The following is a 3,469-nucleotide window of genomic DNA, read 5'->3' on the forward strand; positions in this document are numbered from 1 at the left end:
TACACAGCAGTGAAAGGACAGAGCTGAAAATGGAACCCTCAGCCGCCCAGAGCCTCTGTCTCCTTGACCTGTGACCTCTGGGTTAGCGGCCCTTCACCCTGTGGCCATTTGCTCTGATGGGCTTCACCCTTCCCCTCACCCCCCTCCGCCACCCCCAGAGACAGGGGTCCTGTCATGGCACCAGTGCCTCTGGGCGGCTGCTCTCCTTGTCCCACGGTCCCTCCCAGCTGGTGACCTTGGCGGAGTCCCGCTGCACTGGGGCGAGGGCCTTGCGTGGAGAACGTCCCGCCTCCCCTCGCCGTTTGTGGCTTTGATTACAAAGTGCCATGATTTTTCCCGTCTGGCTTACGCCGCCTGCCTCTCCTGGCCGATTTCGTTTTACCTCGAAATGAAATTGATTCGGGGTCTGCAAACCAGCAGACTTCCTGCATTCGCTCTGTGAGATGTGGCTGTGCCCCCGCGCCTCCTGGTCCAAGTCCTCGATGCCACCCCATCTCCATGGCAGCATCTCTCATCCCCTGAGCCCCCATTCAGCACACAGCACCCTCAGCGTTCCCCTGCAGCTCCAGGGACCTGCTGAACCCGGGCCCCAGCCAGTCATCAGTTCCCCAGGTCCTGCCTGCAGCCCCAGTCTGGGAGGGGCGGGGCGGGGGAGGTTGACCCTCTTAGGCAGAGGGGTGCAGACACCAAGTGGGCACTCCGCCCCCACACCCTGCCTCCCCTCTTTCCCTGGAGGAAATGCCAAGAGCACCCAGTCTGTGCTGACGTCCAGCTCCTGGGACTCCTCAGCCTGCGCAGTGCAGCCACCAGAGGGGACCTGTCTGCAGGGTAGTAGGCAGAACAGGCCTCCCAGGGCAGCTGGGTGCCCACCTGGCCCCAAAGCCATCCTTCAGCCTCCCCCTTACTCCTGAAGGGGAACCAGGTGTGGTTTCCACCCAGCCCAGCTGCCTGCCTTGGGAGGCGGCAGAGGCTATCGCCCTCTGCTGGCCAGTTCCTGTTACTGCAGAAAGTAAGAGTCACCCTGCCACCCAGCCCAGCACATCCTTCCCACTCCACAGGTCAGAACCAGGTCTCGGCGCTTCCCTCAGCTGGGATGGGCAGAGCTGGATTGGGAACCAGGACGGTCTCTGCAGCTGACGTGTGTGGTCCCCATTTTCACGAACCCAGGAGGCTCCGGGGCCCTCTGTGCATTTGTAACTGTGGCTGTATTACCAGAGACCCCTTCAGGGCCCAAGCTGGGACGTGGCGGCCAGGACTTGTACGCAGCCTCTAGGATTGGAGCCCTCTGCTCTTTCCTCCACATGCTGCAGGGACATCCCGCCAGGCGCTCCGTTCAGAAATAAAGGGGTCCCTTCCCTCCAAATGGGCAACCGACTCAGGCCTGCGGTGTGAAGGCTGCCTCTGAGCCGGCTCCCAATGGGATGAGGCAGAAGATGCTGGAGCCCAGGCTCAAGTGGAGGCAACAGGAAGGGAGTGGGCTTTGCTCCGTGCCCAGCCCTGTGCCAGGTGCTCACGGCCCAGGTCCTCTCCAATCCTAGGAGAGGTGTTTCTTTGCTCCCTTCCCTCCCTCCCTCCCTCCCTCCCTCCCTCCCTCCCTCCCTCCCTCCCTCCCTCCCTCCCTTGCTTCTGGCTTTACTGAGCACCTGTCTGTGCCAGGCGCTGGGGTACAAAGGCAAAGCCAGCATCCCCAAGACCTCACCGCCCCGTGAGAGCATCATCAAGAAAATGGCTGTGACTGCAGTGGGTGCAGGATGCAGGGGCAGCCCCAATGGACTCGGGGAAGACTCTCCAGTGGAGTTAAAGCCGGCTGGGACCTGAAGGCTGAGGAAGGGCATTCCAGATGGAGGGAACTGCATGCACGAAGGCAGGGAGGCAGGAAAGAGCCCGCCTGGCCTGGGAACTGTGGGAGGGTGATGGAGCCCAGGTCCAGGAAATCTGCTGGGTGAGGTTGGGGTCCCAGAACCCACTCCCTGGACCCTCTGCCTTCGTGGCCTCCTTTGCTCCCGGCTAGGAAGAGGCCCCAGCCCCGGCGCCTCCTGGTCCAAGTCCCCGATGCCACCCCACCTCCGTGGCAGCATCTCTCATCCCCTGAGCCCCCATTCAGCACACAGCACCCTCAGTGCTCCCCTGCAGCTCCAGGGACCTGCTAAGCCTGGGCCCCAGCTGGTCACTAGTTCCCCAGGTCCTGCCTGCAGCCCCAGGGTCCTCAAACCGGTGTGGGAGGGGCCTGGGAGTTGACCCCTTAGGCAGAGGGGGCAGACACTTGGTGTGCACTCCACACCCCCCCACACATGGCCCAGTGATCATTTATTCATTTTCATTAGTGTATCCTTCATCTGATTCTTTTTTTGTGGTTTCTATATCCTTTTTAAAAATTTACTTTTTTGTTACTCCTCACCTGAGGATATTTTTTTCCATTTTTTAGAGAGTGGGAGGGAGGGAGAAGAGGTGGCGAGGGAGAAAAACATCGATGTGAGAGACACATTAATTGGTTGCCTCCCAGAGGCACCCTGATTGGGGCTAGGGATCAAACCTGCAACCCAGGTACGTGCCCTTTACTGGGAATTGAACCCTTGACCATTTGGTGCATGGCTAACACTCTAACCATTGAGCACACTGGCTAAGGCTCCAAGTCTTTTTTTTTTTTTTTTTTTTCAGGGGGAAAACGCAAATGCAGTTCCCACTACCGCAAATTATACAGCCGAGTTTCCCACATTTGGGGAAATCCCAGGGGTCAGCACATCCGAAGTGCAATGTATCCTCACCTTGGGAAAATCACCTTTGTGATCCTGGTATCTCCCCTGCCAGGTAGGTGTTCCATGTCTTGTTTTATGCTACTGAAGTGCTCACTAAATTCCTGGAGTATCCTTATACCTATATTTTGAACTCTATATCTGATAATTTGCTTGCTTCCATTTCATTTGGTTCTTTTTATCAAGTTTTCTCCTGTTTTTAAATTTGGGAACTATTTCTTTGTCTTGTCAGTTTGGCTGCTTCCCTGTGTTTCTTTCTATGTGTTAGGTGGAGATGCTGTCTCCTGTACTTGGTAGAGTGGCCTTTATGTAGTAAAATAGAGATAAGGTGAAATCAAAGAAGGAAATAGGGTAAGAGACCCTAAGACAGATAGCAATTAAGTGGTAGATTTGGGACTCAAACTTCTGACTCTATACCAAGAACTTGGGTATGGTCAGACAATTTAACTCTATTGAAATTGATTTGAGTAATTATTTCTCAAATCTCCCAAAGATGGTACACAGCTAGTATGCATTAAGAACAAGTTAATCATTACATACAATGTACTCAGTCAGGGTTTACTACTTAATTCTTTCAGGAACCTGTATGAAGGGGCTGTACCGTACAAAGCTACCAGATTCAGGTGGAGTGTCAGTAAGGTTCTCAAGGACCACGGATAAAAATGTAAAAGTTGGCCAATCTGAAGACTTCCCATCGCATAGATCTAACACAACAC

The sequence above is a fragment of the Plecotus auritus genome, assembly GCF_963455305.1.
Source record: "Plecotus auritus genome assembly, chromosome: 12".
NCBI classification, from domain to species: Eukaryota; Metazoa; Chordata; class Mammalia; order Chiroptera; family Vespertilionidae; genus Plecotus; species Plecotus auritus.